This window comes from Furipterus horrens, unplaced genomic scaffold (genome assembly GCF_987537825.1).
Source record: "Furipterus horrens unplaced genomic scaffold, mFurHor1.1.pri manual_scaffold_7, whole genome shotgun sequence".
NCBI classification, from domain to species: domain Eukaryota; kingdom Metazoa; phylum Chordata; class Mammalia; order Chiroptera; family Furipteridae; genus Furipterus; species Furipterus horrens.
The window spans coordinates 56,023,984-56,044,050 of NW_028327177.1; the positions used below are offsets into that span (position 1 = coordinate 56,023,984).

The 20,067-nt window shown below is 37.3% G+C and overlaps 1 protein-coding gene across 2 annotated transcripts in view; it reads right to left on the minus strand.

Annotated features, from left to right (window-relative positions):
* Positions 1 to 20,067, minus strand: part of UBE2V2 (ubiquitin conjugating enzyme E2 V2) — a 229,210-nt gene that overhangs the window by 188,343 nt on the left and 20,800 nt on the right. The window lies entirely within an intron of this gene.

Below are 20,067 nucleotides of genomic sequence, written 5' to 3' on the forward strand. Positions count from 1 at the left end.
TTTATTTCCCAAAAAAGACAAAATTGCCTCTATAAAAACATTCTGCCCCAGAAAATGCTGAATCTAATAACCTCTCAAAATGAAAACGCTAAAGAAAGCATTATACCAAATATTAACAGTATAGAACATGTATAGAAATTCCTAATTAATCAATTTTATACTGGCATAAATTAATCACAAGGAAATCATTATGAAGAGAATAGTTGAGATTTTTGTTCCTAGCCAAGAACACTGCATCAAATAAATGGACATGATCAGAAAGTTCATAAAAGTCCATTTTCATTAACATATACTCTTGAATGATTTTTAAAGAACAGAATTATGTCCATCTTTTAAAATGCACTAGAAGGTACTATTTTCTAGAATGCTGAAGCAGCCCCACCCATGGTCCTCAGTCAGTCTCTTTCCCGTTCTGAACTCTAACCAATGGGGCCCTATCTCTCCCATGTTAGCACTAGTACATAATCATTAATACTCAACTGGAGAGTTACTCAATTTTAAAACAAATTTCCTAGGACATGCCCTTCACCTATTTGCCGAAACCCTGGCAAGTGTCACACAATCCACAAACCATTCTCGTATCTCTACTTCTGTACACTTTAACTTCATGACTCCTTACTTTATTTCTAAAATCTTAACATAGATATCTTCCTCTGTGCCTAGAATCTCCTAGCCTTTCTATTTACCAGTCTCATTTTCACTAAACCTGGTCTTTGCCATCATTTTGACTTCCAGTCCATGGAATCAAACCACGATTCTTCCAAATTTATCACAAACTTTCCTAGGATCACTGGCCTGGCCTCTCTAAAACATGGATCCTGTGGTTTTCTGTTCACAACAGCACCTAACATGACACCCTCCAGCCCCACTACACAAGTCCTGAAAAAATTAGGTAAATGCCCTGAGAATCCTCTCTCTTTGGCTCTGGTGGGAGCACATGTTCACACACTCTCATACACACATATACAAGCAATTATGAAGCACAAAGAAAGAAGTGATATCTTCTGTCTCTTGCTGAAACCAAAACATTTCTTACATTTACTAATTCATAGTAATCATTCTAAACATATAATCAAAAGCCAATAAGTACTTAATTTAAAAACACTAGCTACTTTAATTACTGCACTTCATAAAAAATGCTTGAAAATCTTGGGCCACAGAAATATGGAGCTATTACCAATCACCTGCAGGGGCGAATTCCACTTCTGGGACCAGGCCTTGCACAGCAGCACGTTGAACGTGGGCAGGGTCAAACAAAGTCAGTCAGTCTGAGGATGAATCCCAACAACGAACAGGCCAACAGCAATCAAGACTCAACTATAACAGGAAGGCTCACAAACCCTCACAAACCCAGGGATACTGTACTCCTGAGGCACCTCACTCAGGTGATCAGAAAGACTGTATTAATGAGCCCCACAAGGCAGCTACTACATAAAGCAGCAATACCAAGACTGGGAAACAACCTACCTAATACACGGAAACAAACACAAACAGGTAGTCAAAATGGGGAGACAAAAAAAACATGCTCCAAATGGAAGAACAAGAGAAATCCCCAGGAATAGAACTATATGAAACACAGGTAAGCAAGATGCAAGATACAAAGTTCAAAACAAAAGTTATAAGGATGCTTAAGGAACTTAAGGGAAGAATGAACGAACTCAGTGAGAACTTAAAAAAAGATATAATAAGCATAAAAAAGAATATGGAAACCATAAAAAGAACTAGTCTGAAATGAAGAATACACTACTAGGAACCAACAACAGGTTAGATGAAGTAGAAAATCAAATAAGTTATTTAGAAGATAAGGTAGCAGAAAACACCCATTCAAAGCAGCAAAAAGAAAAGAATTTTTTAAAATGAGGATAAAGAACCTCAGGGACAACATCAAGCATAATAATATTCATGTCACAGAGGGGTAAATACTGAATGTCCTGAGAGGTCAGGTTGCTGTCAGATAAATTAAGAGTTGGTGGGAGATCTCTTGACTGGGAATTAGAATGAGACTATTCTGGGAAATTTAGAAAGGGAGAGACTGAGAAGCATGATGAGGCAGTGTACAGCTCCAGAGGGAAGATCAAAGAACTAGCTGGAGAGAACTGTGAAGTCCTGGGGTAGTAAGGGGTGGCTGTAAAACGATAGAAGGGGAATTACTGTGGTCACTAAGTCCAGATGTTTTTTTCATCCTCTTCCACCAGCAGCACCCCCTCGCCCCGTGTTTTTTGGTTTACCTTTCAATTGAATAAAGGCAGAATAGCCTCCAAATTGAAAATTTGTAAAGTAGAAATAATTCTAATGCCAGCCTCACAAATATGTATAGTTTTAAATAAATTTTTCTGGTATGAATGTTTTTGACACAGTTTTAAAGTGAAAGAAGTAAAATACAAAATCACATTCACTTTTAGAGTGATTTACTCTAAAATTTTTACTATGGTATTTTTTCCTTTTTTTTATTGTTGTTCTATTACAGTTGTCCCATTTTTTCCCATTGCTCTCCCCTGCCCCGCCCACGTCCCCCGTCTCCCAAATTTTACCATTTTAAAGTGGCATCGTACATAGGTGCAGGGACAGGAAGGGACAGTAAAAGTTCATTTGTCTTTTATTTTCTAATGTTCTTATAGTATCTACAATTTTAAAAATGAGAGGAAATAGGGATATACACTTGAGTCTTTGGTAAACCATAAAATTACATATAAAATAATAATTATAATAATAATATTCATGTTATAGGAGTACCAGAAGGAGAAGAAAGATAGACAGAGACTGAGAACTTATTTCAAGAAATAAGGACTGAAAACTTCCATAACCTGGCAAAGGAAAAGACACACAGTTCAGAAAACACAGACACTCCCAAAAAGATAAACCCAAAAAGGCCCAAACCAAGACACATCATAATTAAAATGCCAAAGGTTAAAGACTAAAGAGAGAATCTTAAAAGCAGCAAGAGAAAGATGGTTAGTTATCTGCAAAGGAGCTGCCATGAGACTCTCATCTGATTTCTCAACAGAAATACATATCTCAGGCCAGAAAAGACTGGCACAAAATATTTAAAGTGATTAAAAGCAAGGGCCCTAAAACCAAGAAGATTCTACCTAGGAAGGCTATCATTTAAAATTATAGAAAAAAATTTAAAAATAAAGCACTTCCCAGACCAAAAAAAAAAAAAAAAAAGGCTGAAGGAGGCCATCAACACCAGTCAGTATTACAATAAAGGTAGCATTCCAACAAGAGAATAGAACCTTTGTAAACATTTATCACCCAACACAGATGCACCTAAATATACAAAGCAAACATAAAGGGAGAAACTGACATTAATACCGTCATAGCAGAAGATTTTAAATACCTCACTGACATCAATGGATAGATCTTCCAGACAGAGACAGAAAATCAACAAGGACACAGCGGCCTTCAAGGACACACTAGACCAAATTAATCTCTAATTAATATTATCAGAGCATTTCACCCCAAAGCAGTTAAATACTCTTTTAAATACACCTAGAACATTTTCTGGGATAGACTACCCATTAGACCACCACGAACAAGTCTCAATAAATTTAAAAACACTGAAATCAGCCCTAGCTGGGGTGGCTCAGTGGACTGAGCACCAGCCTTCGAACCACAGGGTCGCTGGTTCGATTCCCAGTCAGGGCACATGCCTAGATTGCAGGCCACGTCCCCGAGTGGGGCATGCGGGAGGCAACAGGTCACTGTATCTCTCACACATCCTTGTTTCTCTCCCTCTCATTCTCCCTTCCTTCTCATCTCCCTAAAAGGAAATAAAATCTAAAAAACAAAAAACAAACAAACCACAATGAAATCATATAAACCATCTTCTCTAACCACAACGGTATGAAACGAGAAATCAACCTCTAGGAAAAAAACAAAAACATACAACACATGGAAGCCAAATAACTGTTACTGAACAATGAATGGGTTAATAATGCAATTAAGGAAGAAATCAACAGATACCCTGAGACAAATGAAAATGGAACACAAGAACCCAAAATTTATGGCACACAGAGAATGCAGTCCAAAGATGGATATTCATAGCAATACAGGCCTGTCTCAAGAAACAAGAGAAAACTAAAATGAAAAATCTAAACTTACATCTAAATGAACTAGAAAAAGAAGAAACAAAGCCCAAAGTGAGTAGAAGGAAGGAAATAATAAAGATGAGAGCAAAAATAAACAAAATAGAATCTTTAAAAATACAAAATATTAATGAAACCAAGAGCTGGTTCCTTGAAAAGATAACAAGATTTATAAACTTTTAACCAGCTTCAAACAGGAAAAAAAAGAGAACCCAGAAAATATAAAATCAGGAATGAAAGATAAGTAACAATTGACACCAGAGAAATGCAAAGGCTAATATGAAAATATTACAATTACATGCTAACAAATTGGACAATCTGAAAAAAATGGATAATCCCTAGAAACATACCATCTTCCAAAACTGAATCAAGAAGAATCAAGAAATCTGAAAAGACCAATTACAGTTAACAAAACTGAAGCAGTAATCAAAAAAGTCACAATAAACCAAAAGTCCTGGACCAAATGGCTTCACGGGTATATTTTACCAAACTTTCAAAGAACTAACAGCTGTCCTTCTCAAACGATTATAAATTATTCAAGAGGACAAAAGTCTCCCAAGCTGATTTAATGAGGCCTGCATTATCCTAATTTCAAAACCAGATAATGACACTACAAAGAAAAAAATTATAAGCCAATATCCTTGACGGACATAAGTGAAAATATCCTCAACAAAATATCAGCAAATTTTAAAACTCAAATAATCATACAATACATGCAAAAAAATTTGACAAAATCAGTACCCATTTATAAAAAGTCTCAGCAAAGTAGGAGCAGAGGGAACATACTTCAACATAAGAAAGGCTCTTATGATCCAGCTACTCCACTTCTGGGTATATATCAAATAAACCCAAAACACTAATTCAAAAGAATTATGCTCACCTTTATGCTCACTGCAGCATCATTTACAATAGCCAAGCTATTGAAGGAACCCAAGTGCCCATCAACAGACGAGGAGATAAAAAAGCTGTGGTATATACATACATTGGAATATTACTCAGCCATAAAAATATTTTTAAAAAGAAAGAAATCTTATCAGCTGCCAACAGCATGGATGGACCTAGAGGGTGTTATACAAAGGAAATAAGTCAGTCAGAGAAAGACAAAAACCATGATTACACTTATATATGGAATCTGAAGAACAATATAAACAAAACAGCAACACACGTGTGGATACAGAGAACAGACTAATGGTAGCCAGAGGGGAGAGGATTTGGAGCCTGGGTAAAGAAGGTGAAGGGATTGAGAAGGACAGATTGGTAGTTAGAGAACAGTCATGGGAATCAAAAACAAAAGTGTTGTTAAAAATGTTGAGAAAAGGGAAATTTCATGCACTCTTGGTGGGAATGCAGATTGGTGCAGCCACTGTGGGAAACAGTATGAAGTCCTGAAAAATTAAAAAATGAAACTGCCTTAGACCCAGCAATTGCATTTCTGGTTATACATCTAAAAAAACCCAAAACATTAACTCAAAAGAATATATGCACTCCTATGTTCATTGCAGTGTTCTTTAAGCCAAGCTATGGAAGCAACCTAAGTGTCTATCAATAGGCAAGTGTATAAAAAACGCTGTGATACATATATACAGAGAATATTATTCAGCCATAAAACAAAAACAAAATCTTATCATTTGTGATAGCATGGATGGACCTAGAGTATTGTGCTAAGTAAAATAAGTCAGTCAGAGAAAGACATATACCATTTAATTTCACTAATATGTGGAATCTGGAGAAAAATATAAATAAATGAACAAATTCATAGATACAGAGAACAGACTAGTGGTTCTCTAGACTAGAGTGGACAGGTGTTGAATGACTGGGTGAAAAATGTGAAGGGATCAAGAAGTAAAAATTGGTACTAACGAAATACTCATGGGGATGCAAAGTACAGCATAGGGAATAACTATAGTCAATGATACTGTAATAACTATGTATGTTGCCAGGTGAGTACTGGAATTATCAGGGGGAACACTTAATAAAGTATATGATTGTCTAAGCACTAATGCTGTACATCTGAAACTAACACAAAATAGTACTGAATGTAAACTGTTTAGTATGACTAAATATCTCTTTTGTCAAAACTTGACCCTTAATTTTGACCACTAGAATATAAATTGTAAAATGGAAAAAACCTCTAAAATATGTTGGCTAATATTGGTGTCCCTATAATACTGTGCCTTTTCTCTTCATTAACATAGTATATCTTCAAGTGGATCCTCTTCAGCAAGGGAGGAAGAAGAGTGGACTGAATATACCCAAATAAGGAAACAGAAGTTTCATGTGTTAAAAATTGCTGTTTTAAAACTTCATAAGAACTTGTTTCAAAATACATGGGAGTTTTAATATAAAAATGCTGTACTCCTAAGTTTCTGAGTAAAAACAACAGTTCAGAAAAATGCATTTTCATCCTGTAGATTTAATAACTTGAGTGGAGCTCCACAATCCTCTGGTTGATAAACAGAGCATTAATTTATTTTTTCTGACTACATAGAGTTCTAACTGATATTATGAAATCATAAGGGGTTCTTAAGTGTATTTACACTACACTAAATGTTTCTATATATTAAAGGCAGCTCTACATCTCTTAATTCTATCTAAATGTACAATAGCTAAATATGAAATAAGCATTTTCACTGGTAACAACAGTCTCGCAGTAGCAAGACTACTGAACTTATTTAATACTAACAACTAAGTCTTTAAAATATTATATTAGATTATCTAAGGCCAGACTTCTGGACAAGATAGAGGTGTAAGGTAAACATGCTTCACCTCCTCACACAACTACAGCAAAAATTACAAACAGACTACAAAACAAATATCACCCAGATTCATCAGAAAATTTAGCTATCCTTGGAAGTCTGACAACCAAGGATTTAAAGAAGCTACATTCATCCAGACAGTTAGGAGGAGCAGAGAAGCCAAGTGGCATGGAGAAGTGCAGATATGCTGAATGGCGGTCCCACTTTCATGTGTGGTGGACAAAAATCAGGAAGGATACTGCGGGAGCGAGGGATCCCAGCCCCACACCAGACCATCCAGCCTAGGGTTCCAGCAACGGAAAGACAAGCCCTCATAACTTCTGACTATAAAAACCAGGAGGGAGGGGTTGGGGCAGCAGAAGAAACTTCAAGACTCTCTGGAGACTCCTCTTAAAGGGCCTGCAACAGTCTTAGGACTTACGCAGACCCAAACCCTCTGGGCTTCAGCACCAGGGCAACAGCTGGAAGGGAACCAGTGGCACATAGGGAGAAACTGAAGTGCCTAGCAACAGGGTGAGTGCCGGGAGACAGCTTCCTCCTGGGCAAATCTCCAGAGGTCAGGCAGCAGCACTGCCCCCTCTCCTAGACTTTCTCTACACAGAGCCCAGAGTGGTGCCCTAGCAATTACCTAAGGCTCCACTCCATACAATTTACAATAGGCCACGCTACTAAGACAGGGAGCCAACAGAACTCTACTTAATACACAGAAACAAACATAGGCAGGCTACCAAACTGAAGTGACAAATATGGCCCAAATGAAAAAACAGAACAAAATTCCAGAAAAAGAAAAAAAATAATGGAGATAAACAACCTAACAGATGCAGAACTCAAAACATTGGTTATCAGGATGCTCAAAGAAATCATTGGGTACTGCAAAAGCATAAAAAAGACCCAGGCAAAATTGAAGGTTACATTAAGCAAAACAAATAAAAATCTACAGGGAACCAACAGTGGAGGGGATGAAGCCGAGAATCAAATCATGATGTGGAACACAAGGATAAAGAAAGTACTCAATGAGAACAGCAAAAAGAAATAAAGAATTCAAAACGAGGATAGACAAAGGAGCCCCTGGGACATCTCCATATGTACCAACAACCGAATCATAAGGATGCCAGAAGGAGAAAAGAGCAAGAAATTGAAAAATTACTTGAAAAAAATGAGTAAAAACTTCCCTAATTTGGCAAAGGAAATAGACATAAAAGTCCAGGAAGCACAGACAGGCCCGAACAAGCTAGACCCAAAGAGGACCAAACCAAGACACAACATAATTAAAATGCCAAAGTTTCAAGATAAAGAGAGAATCTAAAAGCAGCAAGAGAAAAGAGGAGAGTTACCTACAAAGGAGGCTCCCCTAAGACTGTCAGCTGATTTCTCAAAAGAAATTTGGCAGGCTAAAAAGGACTGGCAAAAAGTACTCAAAGTGATGAAAAGCAAGGACCTGAAACCTAAATTATTCTATCCAGAAAAGCTATCATTTAGAATGGAAGGGCAGATAAAGTGCTTCCCAGACAAGGTAAAACTAAAGAAGTCCATCACTAAGCCATTACTTCAAGAAATGTTAAAGGAAAATATATAAGAAATAGAAGATGAAAACTGAACATTAAAATGGCAATAAATTCACAACTATCAACAACTGAATCTAAAAAACTAAGCAAACAACCAGAACAGGAACAGAGTCATAGATATGGACATCATTTGGAGAGTTATCAGTGGGGAGGGGGAAGGGGGATAATGGAGGAAAAGGTGCAGGGATTAAGTACAAACTGGTAGGAACAAAATAAGACAAGGGGATGTTAAGAACAGTTCAGTAATCTCTCAGTTATCGCGGGTATTACGTTCTAGACACCACCACCCCCACCGCGATAGGTGAAAATCCGCGAAGTAGGAACCTTACATTTATTTTAGTATTTATGTATATTTTAAGGCTTTATAAACCCTTCCCACACACTTATAAACCATTCCCAGTCCCTTATTAACCTTTCCCACTCCATTAACCTTTTCCACTTTTATAAACATTACTTATGTTCTTAAAACATATTCTACACTCTTAAACTTACGTAACTTTAACAACATACGTATACAGTACAGCAAAATCCCATGATCTAGCGAAAAATCCGCGACAAATAATTAAATATAATATTTTTAAGAATCCCGTGATACAGTGAGGCCGCGATATTTGAACCGCGATATAGAGAGGGACTACTGTATAGGAAATGGAGTAGCCAAAGACTTATATGCGTGACCCATGGACAGGAACTAAGGGGGATAGATTGCTGGAAGTAAAGGGGATACCAGGCAGAGGAGGGCAAAGGGGGGAAATTGGGACAACTATAATAGCATGATCAGTAAAATATATTTAAAAAATAATAAAACATTATGTTATACATTGCAACTTACTGATATTACAGAAAAAAAGATAATTATATCAATTATTGAAAACTTGAAGAAAGTTATTAATAAAAAAACAGGCTCTCCATTGGCCTACAGGGTTAAGCCCAGGTATTGTTACTGGTTTTATTTTATGTGAAGGTTGTGGGGAGGGTGGCATGCATTTTGATTCTAAACTAAGTATTAAACTTTAAAACATAAAATACTGATGCTCTCTGAAGAGACACTTAAACTAAAATTATGCATAAGACCTGGTTTACTCATAAAATTTTTGTGTGCGGCAATAGTAAGTAGGATATATCCAGCTGTGAATAGCACTGAAGTTATGTGTGAAAAATAAACACAATCAACATCCTGAGTGCTGTGACAAGCACTTTATTTGTATGCCCAGATGGCACTGTGCCTTTTAATGATGTCGTCCAATTAAAAGAAAATAGGACAGGACTTGTCTTACTATTTTCTAAAAGTGAATCTAATTATTGCATTAAATGTATACTCCAAATGTTCATTAAAAACCCATATCAAACCCTTTTTACCATTAGTAATCATGAGGAATATTAACACAGTTATATAATATATTGTACATTATATGCACAGGCTGTTTTTACTATTTTCAAAGAGAATTATTATCTTAAACTAATTGATAGGCTTGCATCAATCTTCCTTCCACTGGTACTTGGATTTCCTTAAATGATGAGATCGTGTTCATCAATGGTTCTATATAGAATGCCTCTTCTTGAATAATACATTTTGCATCCAATGTAAAAAAAAATTCCCCGAGTTAATGCAATACCACCAAAAGAGCTGCTGATGTAAATTTTTGATCCTTCCTTTAAAATGTATACTTGCTGTGACTATTACTGATGAAGAAACACAAGTCACCGAACTACTGTGGGTTGTAGTCATCATGGATGTTGATATCTGGGATGTATTTTGTGAGACACTTGTTAATTTGGGTATATACTTTAAGGTGGTAGAAGTCATTATTTGTTGAGACCCTGGTGTTATCATTTTTGATGGTGCTATGGGTTTCAAGGTGGTGACTGGTCATATTTTTTTGAGACTCAGGAAACTGGAGTTGTGGATGGTTTCTTTTGGAAGAGTCACTTATAAGGCTGAAAGGCACATGCAGAACATTCCCTGTTGGTTTAGTAGTGGGGTTTTTGAGAAGTGTGGAATTCTGCTTGAAGATCCCCCAACCCCAGATTTCACCATCTGGGGGAGGCCTTCAGCCACACCTCCATGGTAAATATGGACCAGCCACCATGCCTAACCAGTTCCACTGTTCTGAGAAAAGGGCAAAAACACTGTACAGAAAGCTTCACAATTTAAGTCTCAGAAACAGGGACTTAACTTCTAGCTTTGCAGTACTTAAAGTCATATTAATATAAGCATTGATAAAAGCTCTAAGTAATATTTTTACATTTTTCATAAGTACTGACATATTTTTGGTTTTATTTGAATATTCTTATCCTCTCAGATTCCTGATTATTTTCCTTTAAAAATTATGAAAGTACCACCATGAAGAGAAACATATATTATGCAGCAAAGTATCAAGAGGCCTATATTTTATCATTCACTCACTTTTATTTATTTTATTCCTTTGCTCAAACATTTGACTGCAACTATATGCAATTACTATACTAGGCATTTACTATCAGGAGGACTAGAACCTTTGTTTACCTTCAAGAAGTTTACAATCTGAGACTTCTGGCCAAGACTGGTGGCATAGGTAGACACACTGTGTCTCCCTCCACAACTAAGAAGGTCTACAACTATCTCAAAATTGGAGACAACCCAAAGTTCCAGAAAATCGAGCTGCACATAAGTCCAACAAAGATATAAAGAAGAAATAGTCATCCAGACAGGTAGGAGGGATGGAGCTGGGGTAGAGAGGACATGGTGTACAGGCGGCAGTGACCACAGCGGCTGTGGCCAGTCAACAGAAAGCACAGTCAGACATTTAAAAAAGTAGGGAGAGACACCTGAGGAGCGCTCCCAGCACCACACCAACCGCACAGCTCATGGTTTCAGTGCTGGGGAAAATAAAAGCCTCATTGCTTCTGACTGTGAAACCAGCAGGGGTTGGGGCAGAGGAAGAAACTGCCAGTATCTCAGCAGAGTCCATTTTTTTAGAGACCCTCCCCCTCCATGGGTCCTAGAACATCTGCAGATCTACCTACTCTGGGAACGACAACCAGGGCAACAGCTAGAGGGGTGTCAGTCCCATACAAGAAGCAAGAGAAGTACCTGGAAAAGGGAGGAGTGTTGAGCAAGCGGCCCTGTTCTCTCTCAGACCCCTTCCCCATATACAGCGCTACAACATGGTGAAACAAATCGCCCAGTACTGACAGATATCTAAGGCTCCGCACCTTAAAACATAACAGGTGCGATAGTTTTACCTAAGACAAAGAGGAAAACACAAGAGGAGACAGAGAAATGTGGCCCGAAAGAAGAAACAGATCAAGGTTCCAGTGGGAGAACTAAGCAACGAGGAGATAGCCAACCTAACAGACAAGAGTTCAAAACACTGGTGATAATGATGCTCACAGACTTAACAGATATGCTTGACTAAGACACAGGCAAAAGGGAAGAAGTTAAGGCTAGACTAAGTGAAACGAAGGAAAATCCACACGAAACCAATGGTGATTTGGAACATACAGAAGAAAAAATAGTCAACCAATACAGAATGAAGAAACAAGAATTCAAAAAAACAAGGAGGCTTAGAAACCTCTGGGACAGCTTTAAATGTGCCAACTTCGAATCACAGGGGTGCCAGAAGGAGAAGAGGAAGAGCAAGAAATTGAAAACTTATGTGAAAAAATAATAAAGGAAAACTTCCCTAATTTGGTGAAGGAAAGACATAAAAAGTCCAGGAAGCACGGAGTCCCAAACAAGCTAGATCCAAAGATGACCACACCAAGACACATCATAATTAAAATGCCAAAGGTTCAAGATAAAGAATCATAAAAGCAGCAAGAGAAAAGAACAGTTACCTACAAAGGAGCTTCCATAAGACTAACAGCTGATTTCTCAAAAGAAACTTTGCAGGTAAGAAGGGACTGGCAAAGCTTGTTAAACCGAGCATGCCATTGCCCAGGGACAGCCAACTGACGTGGTGTCTGCCATGATCGTTCTCCATGTGGGAAGGCCATCCTCCTCTCCACACCCCCATTCTTATTTGGGGTTTCTGGACCCAAGGATAGGTAGGAAGATGACCATGTCTAGCTTGAAACAACTAGAGGGGCACGAGACCTTTGCCCATTGATCTTTATAAGATTATAAAGGATTTTAAGTCTGAGAGGAGGGAACTGTTACAGAGCGGGGGATGCCCCCCCCAAAAAAATAAATAAAAAATAAATTTTAAAGAGATTGTACTTCACATGGTAGGCACATTATTTTAGTCATTTAATAAAATTGTAACACATAAGTAAACATAAAAAAGAAAAAAAGAGGAGACTGGCAAGAAGTATTCAATGTGATGAAAAGCGAGGACCTATAACCAAGACTACTCTATCCAGCAAAGCTATCATTTAGAATGGAAGGGCAGATGAAGTGCTTCCCAAACAAGGTAAAGCTAAAGGAGTTAATCACTACCAAGCCTTTATTATATAAAATATTAAAGGGACTTATTTAAGAAAAAGAGGATCAAAACTATGAACATTAAATTGACAACAAACTCACAACTATCAACAACAAAACCTAAAAAAATAAAAATAAAAACAAACTAAGCCAACAACCAGAATAGAAACAGAATCACAGGTATGGGGAATCATTTGGAAGGTTATCAGCTGGGAGGGAGAAGGGAGAGAAATGGGGAAATGGTGCAAGGGTTAAGGAGTATAATTGGTAGGTACAAAATAGATGGCAAATTTAAGAATAACAGAGGAAAGGGTGAAGCCAAAGAACTTATATGCACAACCTATGGACATGTACTAAAAGAGGTGGGATTGCTGGAAGAAAGCAGGGTACTGGGCAGAGGGGAACAAAGGGAAAAGAAATTGGGATAACTGTAACATCATAATCAATAAAATATACTTTAAAATTTTTAAACAAACAAAATAAAATTTAAAAGTTTACAATCTAAGAGAGGACAATTAAAGAGAAGGCACTATACAATGAGAAAGGTATTGATGGAGCACCTAGAAAGAAGACCTAACTGCAAAAAAAAGGGACAAGAAGGTCTCCTTAAAGAAGAAGTTCTCCTGGTGCAGAGAATAGAAACCATCCAGGTAAAGAATGGGTGAAAATATGTACTATGTTGGAGACCATCAAAAACTAAATAAATAAGAGCAATCTAGCTACATGACAAACTCACTGCAAAGATGTTAGTTCTCCTCAAATTAATCTATAGTATTTTAATTAAAAAATAAAGCCCACCTGGCTGCTGTGGCTCAGTGGATTGAGCGTCAGCCTGCGAACCAAGTGTCGCTGGTTTGATTCTCAGGCAAGGCACATGACTAGGTTGCATGTCAGGTCCCCAGTTGGGGGCACAAGTGAGAGGCAACCTCTCCCTTTCTCCTTTCCCCTCTAAAAAATAAACAAACAAGTAGGTTATTTAAAAAAAAAAAAAAAAAAAAAAGTCCAATAGCAACTCCTGAAACTGGACTAATGCTCTGATGGAAGATCTAAGAGGCAAGAGTTTGGAGAAGAATTTTAAAGTAAAAGAAAACAGAAGGGATATTTTCCCTAGATATTATCATCATCAGTCAAAGAAATTAAGATAAAGTTAGTGCAGGAAGCGACAGACTAATGAAAAAGAAAAGCCCCCAAACAGACACATGTATATATGAAGAGTATATATATTAAAGGCATTTAAAAGTCAGCAGGAATCCAGATTAAATAAGACTAGAGACATGAAAACCAAAGGCAACCTTGGATCATGTACAGAAATAAACATTATTACTATTTCGCTTTAAAGGGACTTGGCCGGGCCCTGGCTGATGTGGTTCAGTGTGTTAAGTGCTGGTCTGCGAATTGAAAGGTTGCCAGTTCAATTCCCAATAGAGCCACCAGCCTGGGTTGCCAGCCACGTCCCCAGTTGGGGCATGCAAGAGGCAACCTATTGATGTTTCTCTCACACGTCAATGTTTCTCTCCTCCCCCTCCCTTCCCGTCCCTCTAAAAAATAAATAAATAATATTTAAAGTAAATAAAATCAAATTAAAAAATAAAGGAAATCAGTCAGAAAATTGGCAGAATTTGAATAGGGCCTATAGATAAAAATCTGCATCAATGTCAATTTCCTGATTTTGATAACTACATTGTAATGTAAGAGAATGTCCCAGTTTTCATAAATACAGTTAAGTATTTAAGGAAAAGACATTATGTCTCTTAACTTACGTGCAAATGGTTCAGAAAAATATATATTGTATCTGTGTGGGAGGAGGGGAAGAAAGCACTATGCAAATGCATGAAAAACATTAAGTATTAACATCTGATGAATCTGGGTAAAGGTATATGGGAATTCTTTGCACTGTTTTGCAACTGTTCTCAAAATCAAAAACTAATTCAAAAGAAAAAATAGGAAAAGAATGGACTGTTGAGGTAATGGTTTTAGAACATTTTATCCAAGTAGAAAAATAAAATTAGACCCCTATCTCACAGTGTACATAAAAATCAATTCTAGGCAGATTAAATGCCTAAATAGGAAAAACAAAACATAAACTTTAAAAAAATATAAAATATCCTTATGACCTGTCATGTAAGAGAACTTCTTAGACAAAACTCTAAAAAGCACAAGCCAAAATCAAAATAAAAACCAGTTCAACAAAAGACAAATGAAAAGAGACACAGACTGGAAAACAGTAAGAGTAACATGTAACAGAGAAAAATCATCAAGAATGCATCAACAAAGAAAAGACAAGTATGAATAAGGATGCTCACACAAGAGGAAACAGAAATGAACAATCAAGAAATGTGAATTAAAACCATAATGACTGTCTGCCAGACTGACAATAATGAGGGGGACCCAAAACAAACCAGAATTTTTTAAAGTATTACAGCTGTCCCAGTTTTTTCCCCTTTGCCTTCCCTGCCCAGTACCTCCCTTCACTGCAGCAATACCCCACTCCCTTAGTTCATATCCAAGGGCTATATATGTAAGTTCTTTGGCTTCTTAATTTCCAATATTATTCTTAACATCCCTGTTTATTCTGTACCTACCAATTATGCATCTTGACCCCATTTTTTTCCCTATTTGAACCCTTCCCCCTCCCCACTGACAACCTTACATATAACCTCTGTATCTATAGTTCTATTCCTTTTCTAGTGTTTGCTTTTTTTCTTACATTCATTTTTCAATATTCATGAGTTTGTTCTCATTTTACTGTTCATAGTTTTCATCTTCTTCTCTTTCTTAAATGTGTCCCTTTAAAATTTCATATAATAAGGGCTTGGTGATAACGAACGCCTTTAGCTTTATCTTGTCTGGGAAGCACTTAATCTGCCCTTCCATTTTAAATGATAGTTTTGCTGGATAATCTCGGTTGTAGGCCCTTGCTTTTCATCACACTGAATACTTCTTGCCAGTCCCTTCTTATCTGCAAACTGTCTTTTGAAAAATCAGCTGACAATCTTATAAAAACTCCTTTGTAGGTAACTCTTCACTTGATGCTTTTAAGATTCTCTCTTTATGTTGAAACTTTGGCATTTTAATTATTATGTGTCTTGGTGTGGTCTTCTTTAGGTCTAGCTTGTTTGGGCCTCTCTGTTCTTCCTAGACTTTTATGCCTATTTCCTTCACCAAATTAAAGGAGTTTTCCTTATTTTTTCATAGAAGTTTTCAATTTCTTGCTCTTCCTCTTATTCTTCTGGCACCATTATGATTAGGATGTTGGCACATTTAAATTTATCCAAGAGGTTCCTAAGCCTCTCCTTGTTTTTTTTCAATACTTGTTTCTTCATTCTGTAATGGTTGACTATTGCTTCCTTGTGTTCAAAATCATTGATTTGAGCCCTGGCTTCCTTCCCTTCACCACTGGTTCCATGTGGATTTTTCTTCATTTTAGAATAGCCTTCACTTCTTCCCTTATGCGTTTGCCATACTCAATCATGTTTGTCAAGTCTGTGGGCATCATCACTAGTGTTTTGAACTCTGTGTCTGTTAGTCTGGTTATCTCCTCATTGCTTAGTTCTCCAATCCTTGATTTGCTCCCTCTTTGGGGCTATACTTCTCTGTCTCCTCAACTTGACAGCCTCCTATGTTTGCCTCTGTATCTTAGGTAGAGCTGTCACACTGGTTACATTGTTAAGGGGCAGAGCCTTAGGTATTCATCAGTGTAGGGCCACCTATTTCATCTCGTTGTGGCACTGTATGTGGGGGAGGGGTCAGAGAGGGAACAATGTTACTTGCTTAGCAGTTACCCCTTTTCCCATCACTTCACCTGCTTCCCATATGCAATAGCACCCCTCTCCGTTGCCCTGGTTATGGTTCCCAGAGTGGGTGGGTTTTCAAACGTTCTAAACAAAACTCTCATGAAAGACAGGACATTTCTTCCATTGCCCTAGTCCCCACTGGTTTTCACCGCCAGAAACAATGAGACTCTATTGTCCCAGCACTGGAACTGTGAGCTGGGCAGTCTGGCCTGAGACTGGGAATGCTCCCCAGGAGTTCCTCCCAGGTTTGTAATGTGAGACTGCTCTTTCCAACGGCCAGCCACAGCCACTGCCTTGCTGCCACCGCTGCCACCACCACTGCCACAGCCACCACACTGTGCCCATTCCTCCCTGGCTCCACCCCTCCTACCTGTCTGGATGGGTTTTTCATCTTTATATCTTTGTTTGTTGGACTTCCATGCAGTTCGATTTTTTGGTAGTTCTGGTTGTTTTTTGTTTTGAGGTAGTGGTTGTGGAAGGAGGCAAAGCCTGTCTACCTACGCCTCCATCTTGGCTGGAAGATAACTGGAATTATCTTCTGGAGGGCAAACCCCTTGTAGTATAGGCTTATCCCACTATGTGAGTGTTCTGGCAACCCACCTGTATCGGTGTACCAGCGTGGCATTGAGAGGCTGCGTTTGGCTGCAGTGAATTTTTTTTTAAGGTACTTAACCACCCGTTCCATGATGGGTGATTTACGAATGCACCTGCCCACACCGGGCTGAATACTGAGCAGTTTTTGACCAAAAATGGCATGACCTCCATGTGCCACCCTCCCTATTCACTCATCTCACCCCAAGCAACATTTTGTTGTTTCCCTGGATGAAAAAAGTCCTCGAAGGGAAATATTTTTGCCAATGTGGAAGAGGTGAAACAAAAAATGGCAAAGCACTAAAAGGCATCAAAATCAATGAGTTCAAAAACTGTTTTTAGTGGGAAAAATGTCTTAATAGGTGTACTGCATCAAATGGACAGTACTTTGAAGGTGACAAGTTTAAATATGTAAGAATATACAATTTTTTATAAATAAATTTTGGGTTATTGGACTCCTCCTCCCATAAGTCTGACAATTCTTGGTTACAAGGATGTATAGAATGGAAGCACATTCACTGCTGAGAAGAGAATAAACTTATACAATTACTTTGGTAACAAAACTGATAATAATTACAGAGATCCAGCCCGAGAAATTCATGTGTGTTCACAGGGAGGAAGGAACAAGAATGCTCGCTAAGCATTATTTCTAATAGTAAAATTTTAGACAACATAAGAATAACATGGTATAATCAATGACAGAATGCTGTTACAAGTATTAGACCTGCGAGTATAAAGCAATGCTAAAATTTTAAGAACATGCTATTTAATAAGTGTTTATTTTCAGTTTTTTAAGTTGCAAAGTTCTGGAAAATGGGTGTACAACAATATGGATACATTTAACATTACTGAACTTTATAAAGGCATTTAAGATGGTAAATCTTATGTTATATATATTTTACCACAATTGAAAGGAAAAGAATTAACCAAAAAATCTTTAGTCATGCAGCGCATAATGACATTTCAGTCAATAACAGATTGCATATATGATGGTGGTCCCATTTATAATGAAGCTGAAAAATTCCTAATACCTAGTGAGCTCCTAGCCATCATAACATGAGTATAATGCATTCTTCATATGTCTGTGGTGATGCTGGTGTAAACACAATGCACTGCCAGTTGTATAAAAATATGGCACATAAAATTACATTAATAGGCTATATACCATCTAGGTTTGTGTAAGCACAAGCTAAGTTTGCATGACGACAAATTGCCTAATGCATTTCTCAAAACATAACCCCATCACCAAATGGTGCATGATTGTACGTAAACAGACCTTTATACTGTTCATGAGTACATTCATCTGTAGCAAAAGTACAAAGATGTTTGTGGAATATAGACCAAAATCAGAACAGTGATCACCTCTGAACAAGGAGAAAGAGGCCTAGTACTTGAAAGGGTATTGGTGATACTAGACTTCTAAGAGGGCTGATAGTTTCTGTTAGTCTTCTTAGAAGTCAACCACTATAAGTCTGACCACTGTGATAACTATCAAAATGTGAGGAAGTCCAAAGAGGCCACTAGAGTGGAGACAAAGAGTGAAACCAAGGCACTGGGCAATAGGCCCAGCCCATAACCAAGTTAAATGAGACCAGCAGAACCATCCAGTCAACCCCCAAATCATGAAAGAATAAATCATGTCTGAAGCCGTTAAGTTTTGAGGTGAGCTGTTACATAAAAACAGATAACTGGAGGGAAGAAAGGCAGGTGGAAAAGTCATCTGGACAAAAATGTTTAGCAGGGCAAAAACTGAAAGAGGATAATTGGCATATCACATATTTAAAACATTCTATAAGCCCTGACTGGTGTGGCTCAGTGGGTTGAGCTCATCCCACAAATCAAAAGGTCGTCAGTTTGATTCCTGGTCAGGGCATATGCCTGGAAGGCAGGGCAGGTCCCCTACTGGGGTGTGCAAGAGGCATGCCAATCTATGTATCTCTGGCACACTGATGTTTCTCTTTCTCTCTCCCCTCCCCTGTCTCTAAAGATAAATAAGTAAAATCTTCTAAAAAACAAATAAAAAGTTAAAACATTAAAGTCATTTCAAAGTACATGAATTATATTAAATGTGTATAAATGAAAAAAAGACTTAATAACAACATATATGCATTGATCACAATTATCAAAAACTTTCAAAAGTATATCAGTATGGATCCAAAGACAAACTACAACTGATGCTTTAAATTCACTAGACTTTTTCACCTTATAAAGTTACTAGTAGCACAATAGTTTAGAAAATAACGTAAGTCTTCCAAAAGTAAATGAAGTAATTCTGTGTGATACTTTCCTACCCTCTATTCTGGACTATATGCACTTGCTCCCTTCCTGGCACCATCAGTGGAATTCCTAGCTCAATTCCTGTTATATGAACACTCATTCAGTAAAGAAACAAATCTGACTGAATCATAAATCCCTATCACAGTTCTTCACTCAGAAAAAATCTTGTTCCATAATCCTCAATGGGCCCATAACCCACCATCGCTGTTTCAAAAACAGCAGTTATAACCCTACTATAAGTAACATCAGCAGGAATTATGTCAAAAATATCAAGAATACACAATTACTGATATTAAAGCATGATTTACATTTTAAAAAACTTTAAAACTGAATGATTCCCTCAGATGTGAAGTTACACAAATATTAATTTAATATTTTAAATTATATTTAAAAAATCGCAGAAAAAATAAGAGGATAATATTCTGCTTAAATGAAGGTTTATCAAGTAAAGCAATTTTAACTTTTATCTCTAAACACTGCAGGATATTAAAATTTACTTCACCAAAATACATTTAAATTTAAATTTCCAACAATTACTTAATATTCAATTACTTAAATGAGAACATATGTTTATAGAACTCAGTATTTTAA